Source organism: Ambystoma mexicanum, chromosome 5q (assembly GCF_040938575.1).
Source record: "Ambystoma mexicanum isolate Mex_15411 chromosome 5q, UKY_AmexF1_1, whole genome shotgun sequence".
Classification (NCBI taxonomy): Eukaryota; Metazoa; Chordata; class Amphibia; order Caudata; family Ambystomatidae; genus Ambystoma; species Ambystoma mexicanum.
The window spans coordinates 53493644-53510748 of record NC_090933.1 but is presented as its reverse complement, the minus strand read 5'-3'; the positions used below and the strand labels follow the sequence as shown (position 1 = coordinate 53510748).

Genomic DNA, 17105 nt, shown 5'->3' with positions numbered 1-17105 from the left:
CACTTACACACAGTACAATAAGCTAATATAAATAACTTACAGTTGCATATCTACCTACCCGTTAACAAACATTCGTCTCAGCCTCCAAGCAAAAATGGCGATTACAAAGGTTACAACAGGGAACACAGTGCGGGACGTTCACACTAAGGCCACCTAGTTGTGTCGCATATTAGCAGACTACAGCATTAGCCGGTCCAATAGCCTAGCGAGTAGAGCGCTCGCTTTAACAGCCGTGCAGAGCCTGCTAACGCAGGTTTGAATCCCCGCAGGGCCAAACTCGGTCTATTCTCCTTCCGAGGTCGATAAACGAGCTCTACAGCGGGTGATTATAAGCAGCTTTCGGATACATGAGGGTTCGCAGTGCTATATAAATGCTAAATTATTATTATTAATGGTTTGAGCCGTTACATATCAGGCCATTGTGAGAACCTCAAACAAATAGAAAACGAGCCATCAACTCTCGACTAAAGCATCTAGTTGGGCTCAAACGTTGGTCAGGCCGAAGTCCCCACGTGCTACCAATAAACATCATAACAAGAAGTGAAAGCAATATACATTTAGAATAAATACCTCAAGTCGAATCATGTTCCTGTTTTGCATCACTCTTTGTTTGAAAGGTCACACCATTTTAGCCTTACTGCTTTCACCAGAGTACGGTTGTTTGAAATGTAAGACTTTCAGCAAATAACTTTTCTAATAGGCGATTTGTATTATTGCGTTTCAGTTTCCTTTCCAATTCCAGTAGCTAAGGTTCAAATTTGATGTGTGATTCTTAATTAGGTTTCCTAAGTGTTGATGACACCTTTTTTATGTGTCTACTGTATACTGAAGCTGCCTCTTACATTGAGCGAGCACATTATCTGCAAAATCATACGTTATCAAGGTAGAGATCACGTGGTTTAACTGAAGAAAGTCTACTTTCAGTCTGCACCCACCAATTGTGAAGGTAGAATCATGAGAATTCCTATGTGGTTCTGGAATACTTTCCATGGAGCAAGTCACATGCTGCTTTCACCTTTTATGCCTAGGAGCAAATGCTATTGCACAGTAAAGCAACATGTCCAGACTTGGGCAAACATTCACCTCACCAAAAAAAAGTTCCCTGGCTTCCATCCCACCATCCTACTCCTCCTCCTTTCCTCCTCTTCCCCCCAATAAGAAGCCTGCTGCCTGGGACGTCATTTCACCAAAATGCCAGGGGTAGCGGAAGTGACATCATATAACCCATGACCTCTGATGACATCACAAGAAGTGTTGTCATTTGACCCAAGCAAATTGGTATCACGGGAAGCGATGGGACACACCCTTTCACACCTTGACAAAACAGGAAGTGGCATCACATATCATTGTTCCTAAGTACAGTACAAAAAATATGGTTACGATATCACTATAATGCGATATACATTTCATACAACAATGGATCGCCATATGTATCGTTAAGATCAGTGTGTGTAGGCCCATATTACCAAATTACTGTGAATGCAAGCAGACGTCCATGGCCAAATGATAATGATGTGTTATTATATAGCACTTCAGCTTCAGCGCTATACATTGAACAAATATACCTACAATATCACCCAACCTGTGTTGGTACTCATTTATCGACCTCAGAAGGATGAAAGGCTGAGTTTAAGGTGTTTAAGAGCAGACTAAATCAGTGACTCATCCCCTGAAGTGTGCCTGAAATAAACCTTGAATGAGTCTAGCAATTATTGTATAGAATTCCAGAAAGACAAATTATTTGGTATTCCTTTTCTTTCTTATTTAGGTTCACTGCTCAAAGTGTTAAGCATTGTGGAACCCCAGTTCTTTTCTTTTTTTGCCTTTTCTTTTTTTTAGGAGGCCTGAACAAGAAAGCCAGTCACTCAAGAAGCAAAGAGCCACATGGGGCTTTTTGGAAGCTTGCATTTAAAATAAATAAAAAAGTTGTTTACATTTTTTTTTAGGGGTTGCAAGGGACACCGCAGGGGTAGCACGGGAGACCTCAGGGGTCACAGTTGTGAATTCTGGTGACCCCTAAATGACGTCCCTGCTGCTGCCCAGCTGGCACACACACATACATCAATTACCTTTTATACAGCATTCATTCTTTATTCACTCTCACATTCAAGCCCATTTATACAGCATTCATTCTTCATTCACTCACATTCAAACGCGCATTAGCATTTAACATATATAACATGTATACAGCATCCCTTCTTCATTCACTCACATTCAAATGCGCATCAGCATTAATCATTTATACAGCTGAAAACCGGCACTAATAATGTCTAAAACAAGGTGCAGTTGCCTCCAGTTTCCACTGCAGGTAAATGAACACAGGTGCCTGAAATGAAGCCGCATGTGAACCCAAACCACCCAGAGGGCTACATAAGGCACACCCCTACACCAAACACTGTTTCCAACACCATGCTACCACTAGCCACTGTGAGCTGGGACTGGCAGCTGCTCATGTTGCGCCTGGAAGTAGAGAGGCAGGACAACCGGGATGAACAGGTGGAGGGGGAGGAGGAGGCGAGCACAAGAAAGGCATGCACCGATTCCCAGGGTTAGGCCCTCACTGTGGACCTTCACCGACAGCCAGTTGGTCACTGTAAGGAAGGTATGGTATCAACAGTGAAACAGACACAAGCGACCACAGCTCAAGGGTGTCTACTGAACTTTAAAAAGGGTTTGATAAACGCCTATATAATCCTAAATCTACAGATGTGAGAAAGCTACGATCATCAAATAACAATAATGCAGTGCTAGTGGTGGCGTATATCAAATAATCTATTGCCTAAACAATTAAATACAAATAGTATGGGGCATAATGCTATGAAAAAGAAAGAAGTGTTCAAAATGATATGTCAGGATGTTCAGACCGTTGGCCTCCCTTCCCCAGGTTTTCAGCACGGGACAAGGCGGTTCACTCGAGTGGAGTACAGTCTCTGGCTTCTTTAGCTTGAGGATACAGTTCAATAATTAGCATCAGGGCCTTCAGTGCGCAAGTCTCCTTGCTTCTCAAAATCTCTTCACCCAGTGAGCCAGATGCAGCCAAATAAATGACAAGGTCTTTCCCTCTTTAGATTTTCACAATTATTCACTTCGGGTGATTCTCTATTCACCCCCGATACCCCTCAGCCGGCTCAGATCCCTTTAGTACATTGTTCGTCACCTTGGGTCCCCCTCATCTGGGGTCAGATCTCTACAACACAATGGTCATAGAATATTCTTTTTCAGGTGACTCACGGTTCATCCCGGATCCCCCTCAGCCAGGCTCAGACCCTTCAACACAATTAGTCACCCTTGGCTGGGCTAGGACCAATTGCAATTTACTTCATATATCAAAGACTTTCGAATGTGCAGAGGGTTTAGCTTGACCTGTTGAAGGACCACTTTGATTTCACAATTCCTTTCATTTTAATATTGATCACCTATTAGTTGGATACCTAACAGAGTCTTTTGAATGAGCACCCACGTGATGCCTGACCACTCTGTCTACGGTATCGTATTTTAGCTTCAAAGTTCAGTTACTCATCTGCTGGTTTAATTATATACACTTCGCTTGCCATATACGCTTCATACACTGTTCTCTTTAATTTTCTTTATACAATGTTGCCGCTTGCAACTTTGGCTTCCACACAGACCGGTCTGGTATCAGTCTCCCTAACTCACCAGCTGTGCTGACTTCACTGGTGCTGCTTTGTTGTAGGAGCCAAGGACAGTACCACAGCGGCAAATGATTCTCCCTGCCTTGAATATCGATGCGGGAGAGCTCCGGGTACCTCCGACACACAAAGCAGGATTATAAAGCTTTGATTCCAGGTCTTACGTTTCCTATTCTCGAAGGCTCATGAAATATACAGTCTTTTGGTGAAAAGGTCAAGGGTACTTCCCTCCTTGCAATGCTCTTTGGTCTTGTCATCTTCTGCCTTCTATTAAACTGCCATCTTGGAACTGCCGCTTCCTCGTGTGCTTTGAATTGCTCATAGTGTGCTTTCGTGCTCTGCCTTTTATCCGTGTGGGGAAGTGTGAGGTGATGGAAGTCAGGTCTGTGTAATGCTCAATAATAGCCTGACCCTGCCTGACCATTGTAATGGGACAGGTACACAGCTCGGGTGTTAGTCCATTTTCCCTCCCAGTGGGTTGTCCGTGAGAAAGTGCTTGTGTCAGAAAAGGTGTGGGGGGGTTGAGTTGCTACGTATCATACCTGTTAGGATGGGGTAAAGGTGTTACAGGGAAGGGAATAGCATGTCTCGCCATCCAGTGTCCCACTTCCACTCCCCCAAGACGCCCCAATCATGGGATACTCCCGCACTGGTCCACCCCCAGGACCTGGATCCAAAAGCAATGGCCGTGTCCTGGCCACCTGGACGACAGATCCCAGGGGACTAACGGGTGAGACTCCTTCAGGTTTCTCGCAGTCACCCTGTACCTCCTCAACAGGGAGACCATAACAGAGCTGCTCAGCACAATACAGGATGACATAGGGAGCAGGATTAACGTCCGGACAGCTGTGCCCCCACTGCTGAAGCTAGCGTCTGTCCTACAATTTCTTGGAACTGGCACCTTCCAGCACTGTGGCCATGATGCATGGCATGGCACAGGCCACATTCTGTGCAGTGTTGGCCCAGGTGCTTGAAGCCCTCCTGCGGCAAGTGCAACGCCACATCTCACTGCCTACAACCCCAGCCCAGGACAACACCATTAAGGCACAGTGCTATGCCATTGCCCAAATGCCAAATGTGATTGCGGCCCTGGGCTGTATCCATTTTGCGCTGGTGGGCCCCCGTGCCCATGAAGCAATGTACCGAAACAGCAAGCACTACCACTCCCTGAATGTGCAGGTCACCTGCGACCCCAACCTGTACATCACCTACTGCTGTGGACGCTACCCTCATTACACCCACATGGTCCGATGGAACAGCACACTCCCAGGATACATAGAAAGGCACAGAGGACAACGGACCTGGATAGTGGGTGAGTAAAAAAGCCAGCACACATGCTTTGTGAAGCACATGCCCAAATGGGGTAAAAGGGGTGCGAATGACTATACAAATGATGTCATGACAAGTGAATGTGAAATCTGTACTTCACCTCCTCGCACACCACTGTCACAGTACAGGGCAGGAAGCATGGACATGTCACAGTTACCCGCATGGAGATGCAGTAGTACACATACCGTAGCAACCATTTACACCAACATGACTACAGGTACCACAACACAACATGCACTTACCAAATCAATGTTGACAAATGACCGCATTGCCTCACACAACAACGCTGCCAGTATCACAGCCATGCATTGATGTGCGGCCAGCCCACAATGCCCACCAATTGCCACCAGATGCCCAGGGAGTGCCAATGGGGAACCCAGCATGCCACATGCACGGTGGAAATACACTGCCACATGGCAGTTACCATGTCCGCTGCACATGTCACCGACAGACACCTTACCCAACATATGTTGCAACTATACCCCCTCCCACCATCAACTCCCCATCACACTATCCCCCCTCCCGCCTCAAACCACCAAGTTGCCATCATGCAAACCCCTCCCCCCTCACACCACCAACTCCCCAGCATGGCCACTCACGCCAATCAGTGTCTCAGAGTCCTTCACAATTGTGACCTCTCCCCCCCACCCTGCCAGCCCCGGGGGATTTTTGGTGCATAAAATGCTGTGACTGATGCCTTGGCATGCCCTGCTGAGACCCCTCTGTGGGTGTGGTGGAAGTGGAAGGGACAGAGCCTGTCCCCAGGTTTTGTTGCATTGCACCTCCATGCTCTGCTGGATGGTCTCTGCCAGTGCAGAGATGCCTTCTGTCATCTCCCTGACCCTCTCGGCGTACAGTGTCAGGGCGGACATGTTGGCTGTTGTCTCGGCCCTTTTCCACGCAATGGCCCACTCTATCCAGCGGGTAGCCCCTTAGATGCTGTCCGTAATGGCCCGCAAGTGTTCGGAGTGCATCTGGCCAATTGACTCCATCTCCCGCTGTCTGCACTCCATGTCCTCAAGCCTCCAAGACAGCATGCTGCACACTGGTGTGTGCTGTGTGGGTGAGGGGCTCTGCACTGGCCCTGGGCTCTATTCAGCGGAGCCATATGTGGGTCTATCAATGTCGGGGTCAGGGGTCCGTGCATGCTGGCAGTGTAGTGGGCTCTCCATGGAGTGTTGACACTGGCGGCATGGTGGACTCTCTGGGGAGTGTTGACACTGGCAGTGCAGTGGGATCTTATGGGTCCATGGCCCTTAGTTAGGCAGTGACACTGGGTTGGTATCCTTCTGTGCCTCCTCAGTCGCCCTGCCAGCGGGTGTGGCCTCAGTGTCAGTACCTACGGGTGCAGGTGTGGGTGCCTTGCCCTGCTCCTGGTGGCCTGTGGAATGGGCGTTGGCTTGTCTTGCTCTGTTGCAGTGTTATGCAGTGGGACATCCACTTCAGTGTGGCCGGAGTGGGCCTTTGCAGGGTGGTGGTGCTGGTGACAGACCTTGAGGGCCTGGATGCGCTGCTGCTAGATGGGCCTACAACATCCTCCTCTGATGCCTCTGGCAATTCCTGTAAGGGACATAGTTGGTCAGGGGGTCATGCATGTGGGCCCACCATCATGGAATTGTTTGTAGTAATGATTATGTGACACATGGCCAGTTGGTCTTTGGCCTGTGTTTTGGGAGGATAGCGTGTCCATGCTGGGAAAGCTCATTTCTGGCATGAATGCTTGTGGTAATTCAAGCCTCAACGTGCCCTCCCTGTGTGTCACTCACATTGTGGGGGTGGTGGCTTAGTCCATGGCAGTGGCATGGTTCTAAGGGGCACTGCTGTGCAGCCAGCAAGGTTGCACTGTGGTGCACAGTGATTGGCAGGCTGGGCACATGTCAGTGTGGGGGACATGTACTTCCCTGTGGCTTGTCTGCCATGCCAACATGGGGCATGCCAACTGGGCCAAAAACATGCTGGTGTGACTGCTGCACGGTGTTGTGGTTGCTCACGCACCTCAATCCTGCTGGCACAGGGTGCACCAGTAGGAGTGTGTTGCGCATGGCATTTCTTTGGTTCAGTTGCCACCCCTTCCCACTGCTTTGAAGCTCAGGGCTGCCCTTGGTGCCCTGCCCCCTGGCTGCTGTGGAGGGTGGCTGATGTGCCACCCGTTACTCTGCCCTATTGGCATGCCCAGCTTCTGTGTCTGCTGCCATGTGTCCCTGTTGTGAGAAACCTGAAGGTGTCTCACCCGCTAGTCCCCGGAGATCTGTCATCTAAGTGGCCAAGACAAAGCCATCCCTTTTGGATGCAGTTCCTTGGGGTGGAGCAGTGCGGGAGGATCACCTGGAAGAGGGATCTTCGGGGAGTGGAAGTGGGACACTGAAGGGTGAGACGAGGTATCCGCTTCCCTGTAACACCTTTTCTCCATCCTACTAGTAGAATACCTAGAAGCTAAACCCCCCTTTCCCAACACGAACAATTGCGACAACGGACTAACACCAGAGCTGTGTACCTGACATGTCCCAACACCATGGTCAGGCAAGGTCAGGCAATTACTGATCATTACACACACCTGACTCCCATCACACTTCCTCACACGGATAAAAGACAGAGCACGAAAGCACACTCTGAGCGAGCAAAAACACACAAGGAAGCAGCAATTCCAAGATGGCAGTTTAACACAAGAAGAAAAGCGGCCAGACTGGAGAGGGTTGCAAGGAGGGAAGTGCCCTTGACCCCTAGAAACCGTTACTTTCACAAACTTTGGAAAGTGAGAAGCCTAAGACCGGGAACTGAAGCTGAACAAACCTACGTGGTGTCCAATGTATCTGGGGTGCTCCTCTGTTGATAACCCAGGCTGGGAGGAGCGATTGCCACTGTGGTACTGTCCTTGGCTCCTACAACAAAGCAGGACCAGTAAAAGCAGCACCGCCGGTGACTCTGAAAGGCTGTTATGAAACCAGTTTATGTTTGAACCAAGGTTGCAAGCGGCAACATTATATGAAGAAATACACAAACAACAGTGTTGGAAGTGCATGAGATGAGCGGTATGAACAAGTGGAAATCAATGGAGTGAATGTACTTTGAAAGCCATAAATAAGATACTCTGTACAGAGTGGTCCGGCGCCATGTGGGCGCCCATTCGAAGGTCTCTGTTAGGCAGCCAAATGAATGGCAACTATATGGTGAAAAAGGAACTTTATATCGAAGCGGTCCTGCGACGGGTCAAGATAAATCCTGTGCACATTCAAAAGTCTTCGATCATTGTAAAGTGAACTGCAAATGATCCGAGCCCAGCTGAGGGAGACTAATTGAATACAAAGAAGGGATCTGAGCCCGGCTGAGGGGAACCGGGGTGGCCCGTGAGTTACCTGAGCAAAGAAGGGGATCTGAGCCCGGAAGAGGGGTATCCAATGTTGAACTTTTGTTTTTGTAATAAGGGGATCTGAGCCGAAAGCGGGGAATCCATGGTGAGACACCTGAATCAGAAAACTGTAAGAAGAAAATAACTTTCTTTTTTGTTTTGTACATCAGGCCCTCTGAATCAAGAGACTTTGATGGGAAAAGGGACTTGGGCACAGAAGGCCCTGATGCTGGAAATATAACTATCCTCATGTCAGAGAAGCCAGAGATTGTGCTTGGATCGAGTGAACCGCTTTGCTCTGCGCTGAAAACGTGGGGAAGAGACCGAACATCCTGACTTATCATTTTGTGAACACGTCTTTCTTTTTAATGAACATTACCCCACTCTATTTGGAAATTAGCAGTAAGGATTGGCAATATTTTTTTTTGTTACACTCAGCTGGTCTCTGCAGAGGCGTTGGGGCATGGTTGCAGCCCGCCCAGGGGTGAGGTCGCTCGGGTCCAACTTCGTCCTCTGCGCTTATGTGGTGACTGGTGGTAATAGGTGATGTTGCTCGGAACTGCTCCTGTATGGAGAATAGGGGGCATGAGTATGCCAGCTTGTGTGCCTGATCCCCTGCCAGACCCCTTCTCCCAAACCGTGGTACCCGTGGGATGAGCTCTCCCTGGAAAGCTCACTTGTTGATTAGTTTTGGTGAGCACTCCGTCCTGCTGCTTCTGGCAGGGGCGCTTGTATGATCTGGACCAAGTTCTTTCTCTTGTCCCTTGCACGTGGTAGTCCAGTCCTGCTGCGACTAAGCCACTATACTACAGGTAAGTTTTCCTGTTTGCCTTTGTCTTTCCTCATCTGTTTTTGTTGTATTGTAAAGTTTGTTGTCTTGTTTTGCTGTCCGTTCCGCCTTTGATGTTTGCTCTTTTGCTTTCTTCCCTTGCAGGTGATGTTGCCAGCTCGGCAGAAGCTGCGGAGCTCGAGGCGGCAGCCGGATGGAACGAGGAACCAATCTGCAGCGGTACAGTAGCTGGTAAGTTGTTAACTAGGGGGCGTGCTGGGTTCAAATGCGGCACGGCCCTAGGACAGATGTTCTAACCTTGTCTTTCTTCTTCTTCACAGGGTCCAAGTTTGTGGATGCGGAGTGCGGTGCTGCGGCATCGGGATCAAGATCACTGGATGTCAGGAGATGAGTCTACAGATGAAACGATGAAGCACCCGTTTCCTGGCGGTGAGTATGCATAAGAACATCTGGTTTTCAAAGGTAAGTAAACTGGTCAAAGCGGCAGGGGGTGTCACGTTGCATGCGAGTGCACAGTAAAGCGAAGAACTGGCCTTAAGGATGGAGCAGCTTATATAGCTGAGTCTCCACATGAAGACCAGGCCTAGGGAGCCACACCTGATGAGTCAGCACATGAGGATGTTCTCTGGAATAAAGGCTTTCAGCTCCTGGAAAGGTCTTGTAAAATAAAAGCACTACTGCACTGAAATAAAGTAAAAGCACTCCTGCACTGAAATAAAGGCGCCAGGACTGAGTCCAGCCAGGGCCCTCTATTTATGGGTCCCAAAGGGGCATAAGTGAGTCAAGTGACCCATTGCCCCATCACTAGATGGTGTGGTTATTGTGTTCTGGGGCCTGTGGCCATGACAGCACTCCCCCTCAAGGTCCCTCTCATGGGTGGTGTCCCCCTGGCCCTGGTTTAGTGTGGTTATTGCGGTGGAACTGCCTGATTAATCGTGGAGCGTGTGCATGCTCACTGGGTTCCCAGGTCCGATCTTGGGGTCCATAAGCTTTCCAGTCTATAAGGTAGTATAACTTGGACCGGACCATCTTAGAGTCTAGGATCCTTTTAACTTTGTATTCTGGTTCTCCTTCAACTATATCAGGATCCGGTGGAGTATTGATCCGCGTACCTGGTCTCAATGGTTTTAGGAGGGAGACATGAAACACTGGGTGGATCCGCATGTGGGCTGGTAATTCTAATTTCATGGCCACAGGGTTGATCACAGCCTTGATAGTGTAGGGTCCGAGATATCTGGGATGGAACGCCTGAGGTCCTTTCAGGGGATGTTTTTGGATGCTAACCAAACCTTGACTCCGACTTGGTAGTTGGGAGCTTCCCTTCGGTGTCGATCCACAAACTGCTTCTGTTTCTCTTTGGCTCTGGCAAGATGCTCTGCTGCTTCCTTAAGAACCTGGGTGATGGTTTTGTGTAAGGTCGTTATAGCCGGCATTTCTAATGATTCTAGTGTGTCAAAAACGGATGTCTGTGGATGTCGACCGTACACTATGTAGAATGGGCTTTGTCCCGTACTGGTGTGAATAGAGTTGTTCTATGCGTACTCTGCTAACCAAAGTATGTCTTTCCAGGTATCCTCGGTTTGTTGCAGCATACACCTTATATATTGCTCGAGGGTCTGGTTAGTCTGTTCGGTTTGGCCGTCGGTTTGGGGGTGATGGCTTGTAGATAACCGGAGGTCGATTTTGGCAATTTTACAACACTTTTTCCAGAATGCAGAGACAAACTGTGTTCCTCGGTCTGATATCAATATTGATGGGAACCTGTGTAGCTGGAAAATCTGTTCTAAAATCACGGTAGCCAGAGTAGAAGCAGTTGGGAGACCTTTCAGGGGAATAAAGTGGGACATTTTGGAAAACAGATCTACGACGACTAAGATGGTATTGTATCTATTACAGGAGGGAAGGTCTGTAATTAAATCCATTGATAGCGTATGCCAAGGTGCTGGGGGTACTTATAAAGGACGTAGCAGACCTGCGGGACTTTGTTTTTGGGATTTGTGTTGTGCACAGGTGCCACAGGTTGTGATGAACTTTACAATGTCCTTTCGCCAAGTTGGCGCCAGTAATTTTTCTTTATTTTAGCTAGGGTTTTGGCTATTTCCGGATGCCCTTCTACTAATGAATCATGATAGTTTGCGATGATTTGATTCTGTAATGTCTTATCCGGGATGTACAATCATCCTTGGTAGTATGGTAGGTTGTCCACAATCGTATACCAGTCTCCCTTCCCTAGCCATTCCTGCTGCGCTGGTGGACTCATCAAGTGTTGCAAGTTAGATTTTAAGTTGTCTAGAGTGGTGGTTGCGGCAATCATGCCTTGGATTCGTCCTTCCGGGATGATGGTCCACCGGGTCTGGTGTAGTGAATGCCTCTTGTCCCTCACTCATGCGAGACAGGGCATCTGCTTTTCCATTGCATACTCTGGGTCTATAGGTGATGACGAAGTCATATTCCACAAAGAAGAGAGCCCAGCAGAGTTGGCATGATGATTGCACTTTAGCGGTCTTCAGATATTGTAGATTGCAATGATCCGTGACGATGGTGACTGTATGTCTAGTTCCAAGAAGATAATGTCTCCAGGCTTTTAACGCTGCCTTAATTGCTAGCAGTTCATTATCAGTGATTGCATGATTCAATTCAGGGGCTGAAAACTTGCGAGACCAGAATGCCACGGGATGTAACTGACCTGTTTCAGGGTCTCGTTGTGACAGGACTGCTCCCATTGCTATGTTGGAAGCATCAGTTTCGAACACATATGGTAGTTCTGGTCGAGGATGCCGTGGATTGGTGCTGTGGTAAATGATTGTTTTAGCTCCTGGAAGTCTTTCTCTGCCTCTGCGGACCAATTAAATTGTTTATTTTTCCGTATTAAAGAGGTGATTGGGTGGACGATCTGGGAGAACCCGGGAATGAACCGTCGATAAAAGTTGGCAAACCCCAGTACACTCTGTACTCCCTTTATGGATGTCGGTGAGGGCCAGTTAAGGATAGCGTCTAATTTGCGCATGTCCATGCGTACACCCCGCGGTGTGAGAATAAAGCCAAGGAATTCTACCTCTATCACATGAAAGAAGCATTTCTCCAATTTCGCATATAGCAGGTGTTGCCGCAGTTTCTCCAAAACTGCCCGGACATGGTTGACGTGGTCCTCCTTGGTGGTCGAATAGATAAGAATGTCAACAATATAGACAAGAGCGCAGATATCCAACAGTTCACGGAGCACGTCATTCATGAAAAATTGGAACGGCGCCGGGGCATTACATAGTCCAAAGGGCATAACCTGATATTCATAAAGGCCATATTTCATGCAAAAGGCTGTCTTCCACTCATCTCCTTTTTTGACTAGATGGCAGGCCCCTCGTAAGTCTAGTTTTGTATATATCTGAGCGTTTTTGATCCAAGAGCTCGGGGATAAGCGGTAATGGGTACTGTTTTTTTACTGTGATCTGGTTAGGTGCTCTGTAGTCAATGCAAGTTCTCAGGTCTCCCTCCTTTTTAGGCACAAAAAAAAGGGGCAAGGATGCAGGGGACTTGGATGGACGAATGAAGCCATTTGCCAGATACGGATCGGGGTAGGTTTTTAGATGCTGGTTTTCCCGTTCTGTTAGGGCGTAAATCCAGCTGCAGGGAACTTGAGCTCCAGGTACCAGATCAATTTGGCAGTCATACGATCGGTGCGGAGGTAGGCTGTTTGCTTGCTCTTTTTGGAGACATCTTGGTAATGCAGGTATTCAGGTGGTAGTGAACTGGGGAGGCCCAGTATGGTTTCTTTCTTCGATGAACCTCGGTTGGTAAGACCTTTTAATGAGAATCCCTTGCTATAACAGGTGTTGGCACAGTCTTGGGAAAGGGTCAGAACTTGGGATTGTGTGTCTTCAGCCAGGGCATTCCAAATATTATCTGGAACTGAGGCACACCAATGAGATTGAAGGTGATGCCCTCTTGGTGACCGTCCTGACACAGAAGTGTGACCTTCTCAGTGTAATGCATCACTGGGCCAGATGATAGCTTAGATCCATCAACTGTTGTGACGTTTTCCGAAACCTGCTTCTGTCGGAGAGGAAGGCCTATCCGGGTAGCCAGATCTTGGTTCATGTAATTTCCCACAGCCCCACTGTCAATGTATGCCTCCAAGGCATGTACTTTCAACAGTTGCTTGTGGTTTACCAGGAGCACAGGGATGACCAGATGTGAGGTCTGTATAGGTTCCTTTTCACTGCTCGACAAGTGGACCCCTACGCTTGGTGGGCGTTGGCGTTTCCCGAGTCCTGTTCTTCTTCTTCACCCTTGTCAGTTGCTCCAACTGCTTTCCTGGGTGGTTTCACCGGGCATTCTCAGAGATAGTGACATGCCTTACCACAGTACAAACAAAGCTGCTGCTGTCTCCTTTTCTCCCTTTCTGCCTTGGTGAGTTGGCTCTGCAAGCCTCCGATTTGCATTGGCTCGGACTGATCATGGGATTTGGTTTGATTCACACGAGGTCGCACATAGACCGACCGCTCCTCGGCCTTGGCCCAATCCATCTTCCGATCCTGCAATCTGTGATCGAGCTGCACTGTCAGGTCGATGTATTCAGCACATCTTTCCGGGGGATTTACTACTTGGGCTAATACGTCCTTAAGTTCCCCTCACAAGCCTCGGTAAAAGAGCATAATTCTTTTCTCCTCTGGTCAGTTAGTTTGTGCTACCAGATTATTGAACGAAGCAATATATGTTAGTAGGTCTTGATTACTCTGCCGTAGTGACAACCGTTCATTGTCCAGAGGCCATCCATGAGTATGCCGTGCAAATAGTTTCTCCATTTCACACTGGAAACCACAAAGTCTCGAGGCAAAGGATCATCCTGATTTACCAAGGGTATTGACCAGTCCGCTGAACTACTTGTCATATATGAGAGTACAAATGTCACTCTCGCTTGATCATTGGGGAATGCCCCAGGTCTGCACAAGAAATGTAGGTGACATTGATTCATAAAGATGGCATACTTATTCGGATCACCTGTGAAGCGTTCTGGCGGGGCCAGGAGAACCCCCCTGGAAGAACCACCTGTACTGGTGTGGGCTGTGGGAGCACGGCAGGAGGAGCATACTCCGGCAGTGGGACCTGGTCTGCCTATGCCTGGAGCATTTGCCTTGCTAGTTCATCTGTCCGCTCCCGGTTCACAATTAGATCCCTCCATAGGGCATTGGTTTCCTGTCTTGAGGCATGAACTTCAGCCGGTAACTCTCCTAGTAATCGGGCCAACTGCTCCATTTCAGAAGTTTCCATAATGCCCAGGCAGAGATTGGAAGATGCTTCGCGTTCTGTTATGCTCACCTGCTTTCTGTGGAGGCTTTGGGGCACGGTTGCAGCCCTCCTGGGGGTGAGGTCGCTCGGGTCCGACTTCGCTCTCTGCGCTTATGTGGTGACTGGTGGTAATAGGTGATACTGCTCAGAACTGCTCCTGCGTGGAGAATAGGGGGTGTGAGTATGCCTGCTTGTGTGCCTGATCAACTTCCAAACCCCTTCTCCCAAACCGTGGTACTCGTGGGATGCGCTGTCCCTGGAAAGCTCACCTGTTGATTAGTTTTGGCGAGCACTCCGTCCTGCTGCTTCTGGCAGGGGCACTTGTATGATCTGGACCGAGTTCCTTCACTGGTCTCTTGCACGTGGTAGTCCAGTCCTGCTGCGACTAAGCCACTATACTTCAGGTAAGTGTTCCTGTGTGCCTTTGTCTTTCCTCGTCTGTTTTTGTTGTATTGTAAAGTTTGTTGTCTTGTATTGCTGTCCGTTCGCTTTTGATGTTTGCTCTTTTGCTTTCTTCCCTTGCAGGTGATGCTGGCTGCTGGCTCGGCAAAAGCTGCAGAGCTCGAGGCGGCAGCCGGAGGGGACGAGGAACAAAGCTGCAGCAGTACATTAGCCGGTAAATTGTTAACTAGGGGGAGCGCAGGTTTCAAATGCGGTGTGGCCCTATGACGGATGTTCTAACCTTGTCTTTCTTCTTCTTCACAGGTTCCGAGTTCGTGGATGCGGAGCGTGGTGCTGCAGCGTCGGGATCAAGATCACTCGATGTCAGGAGATGAGTCTGCAGATGAAGCACCAGTTTCCTGGAGGTGAGTATGCAGGAGAACACCTGGTTTCAAAGGTAAGTAAACTGATCCAAGTGGCGGTGAGCATCACGTTGCACGCGAGTGCACAGTAATGTGAAGCACCGGCCTTAAGGATGGAGCAGCTTTTATAGCTGAGCTTCTAAAGCCACGCCCACCAGGTACAGCCTGCCTGCCACACCCTGCAACACCCTGCCACACCCTGCCACACCCTGCCACACCCGATGAGTCAGCACATGAAGACCAGGCCTAGGGAGCCACAGCCGATGTATCAGCACATGAGGATGTTCTCTGGAATAAAGGCTTTCAGCTCCTGGAAAGTTCTTGTAAAATAAAAGCACTCCTGCACTGAAATAAAGTAAAAGCACTCCTGCACTGAAATAAAGTGTTCCTGCTCACATCTCTATATGAGCCTGGTGCCAAAGGCACCAGGTCTGAGTCCAGCCAGGGCCCATGTGTTTATGGGTCCCAAAGGCCCATAAGTGAGTCAAGTGACCCATTGCCCCCATCAGAAGATGGTGTGGTGTTTGTGTTCTGGGGCCTGTGGCCATGACATTTTTAGTATAGGCCCTTTTATTCTGACAAGACTCCACTAGGACTTTATTATTATTATTTGATGGTCGTAGCTTGCTCCCATCTGCAGATTTAGGTTTAGAGAGCGTTTTTCAACCCTTTGTGAAAGTTCAATAAACACCCTTGAACTGTGGTCTCTTGTGTCTGTCTTACTTCGATACCATGCCTTCCTTACAATGTCTACACTGGGGCATCTTATGCTATGCTGTCATTTGTGCATGCATTTGTGTTGGGGGGGTTGACTCACCTCCTGCCTCCTGGCACCCACCTCTGCAATGCCAACTCCCTCTATTCCTTCGATGTCCAGCCCAATACTGCATTTCTCCTCCCAGGCAGTGAGGACCATTGGCTCCACAGTGCCCCCTCCAGTCACCAGGGACTCCTGGCAGTATTGGGACAGCAGTCTCTGCGCCCTGACCCTCAAATCATTCCACCGCTTGCGGCAGTCCTCTCCATCAGGGGGTACACTTGCCACTGCTGTCTCCTTCTGGCAGATGGCATTCCAGATGGCTGACCTGCGCTGCCTAGTGGTCTTCTGCTGCCTACTGCCATAATGTTCCCCACGCTGAGCAATAGCCTCATCTGTGAGGACCACCAGCTCCCCCTCACAAAATGTGGGTTTGTGCAGGCAATGTTCTGCCACCTTGCCTCTTATCCTCTCATGGGACATTCTGGCTTCTTTCCAGGACTGGATGGCTGTAAGAAGTGGAGATATTTAATGGATTGTGTTTTTCAAAATGGCCACCCTAATGCTTCCCATTCTGGCAGTTACGCAATTTCCACTGGCGCTAATAGCAACATGATCGCTGACGGTAGCGTTAGTAGCGCCGGTTTGTCAGCGTTAACCCTTATTATGTCTCAGTTTCTGCCAGGCGCTAATAACGTTACCGCCGGAGTCAGGGGTGCATTCACGCCAGGTTGTGATGTAGCGCTAATTCCGCTGTATGACCCGGCAGTAACGCTATTTACACTCGGCAGAAATTGTGCCGGATTACCGCCAGACTTGTGATGAGGCCCAAGGTCTAGAGAATTTGCATCAGAATGGGCACACTTGTCATGGAGGGAGTAGAGGGACTGGTCAAATAGGATGTATTGAAGTTCAAGTCACATGGCTGCAAAAGGTATTGGAAGGTCAAAGTCCCCCAGCATAACAGTGGGGATTTTGGTGAGAAGTGACTTTAAGGAGAAGGTTCGGGTCAGGGAAGGAGTTGAGAGGTCCAGGGAGTGGGTAGAAAGCCAGAACAGTTAGAGGACTATGAAGGAGGAGTTGAAGAGTGTTATATTGATAACGGGAAAAGGTGATGTCAGAAGGCGGTGTGTGTAGTGGGCAG

The 17105-nt window shown here is 48.8% G+C and overlaps 1 protein-coding gene across 1 annotated transcript in view; it reads right to left on the bottom strand.

Moving 5' to 3' along the window:
- Window positions 1–17105, bottom strand: part of LOC138497199 (uncharacterized) — a 197330-nt gene that overhangs the window by 173719 nt on the left and 6506 nt on the right. The gene's annotated exons all lie outside the window — the stretch shown is intronic.